The sequence below is a fragment of the Lucilia cuprina genome, chromosome 6 (genome assembly GCF_022045245.1).
Source record: "Lucilia cuprina isolate Lc7/37 chromosome 6, ASM2204524v1, whole genome shotgun sequence".
NCBI classification, from domain to species: domain Eukaryota; kingdom Metazoa; phylum Arthropoda; class Insecta; order Diptera; family Calliphoridae; genus Lucilia; species Lucilia cuprina.
The window spans coordinates 7,597,384-7,598,710 of NC_060954.1; positions in this window are offsets into that span (position 1 = coordinate 7,597,384).

Below are 1,327 nucleotides of genomic sequence, written 5' to 3' on the forward strand. Positions count from 1 at the left end.
CAGGTTCACCTGGTTCACCACGTATACCTTGAAATCCCTGAGGACCCGAAGGACCCATATTACCAGGAGGACCACGAGGACCAGGTTGTCCTGCTGTAGCTTGTATAAATTGAGGAGCAGCATATAAAGGAGCGGTGGGACCTTTATCAGTATTGGCATATTCAGCAGCCAATTGTTGATGATAATAACTCATATCAGGTATGGGCCCAGGAGGACCAGGATTACCGGGAATGCCTGGATTACCAGGGGAACCGGGATAGCCAGGTTCTCCAGCAGGTCCTTGGGCACCAGTAAAACCACGATCACCTCTAGGACCATTTACAACGCCATCATAAGGATTATAAGCAGGTGTTTGGGGCTGGGTTGGAGTTGGCAGCATAGGTTTAGCAGTTGTTACCGGATTTTCCTCCGGAGGCTGACTATCTTCAATCCCAACATTTGGTTTACAATTGGCAGGAGCCCGACAAATTACTTCGCCCTCAAAGCAAACACAATTATGAACACAACCATCACGTTCACTCGTAAACTCGTCATTTTCACGATACCAATTACCCTCGAAATGGCAGGAAAAGGCAGCAATAACATTATCAGCAGCTCGAGTGCGAGGAGTAGAAGATTCAACGGCTAAATGAAAACAAAAAAGATTTTGAAGCTAAACGTTTAACATTTCACTCCACACCGTACTTACTACCTTCCTCATGTGTCTCATACTTTTCCACATCAGCGCCAGTATCTACATCTGTAAAACAAATAAGAATTGCATCAATTGACCATTAAATACAAACATAAATCAGACATTTATTTGTGTCACAATTACTACAATGTTCGTGTACACACTGACGTGTTCTATTTATTTATTTTTACTATTTATCACTAGGTCAACTATTTGAATCTAAATGTTTGTTTTTGTTTTCTTAGTCCCCTGTAGCTCTATGTATGGGTTTTCAATTAATATTATATGTTGCTTAGACTTTCAGTCCATCATCATCATCAAATTGGTGTTGACAAGATAATAAAAATATAACGATATAGAACATGAACATGAATTGTATCTCTATTAAAGCTGACATATTCTTCAGACAATAGCCAATATAGCCGATATTGGTTTTAAGTACAATAAAGTCTAAACTAGAACTGAACCAGAAAATAACTAGAACAGAACTGGAACTGAACTAGAACTGAACTAGAACAGAACTGAACTAGAACAGAACTGGAACTAAACTAGAACTGAACTAGAACTGAACTAGGACTGAACTAGAACTGATCTAGAACTGAACTAGAACTGAACTAGAACTGAACTAGAACTGAACTAGAACTGAACTAGAAC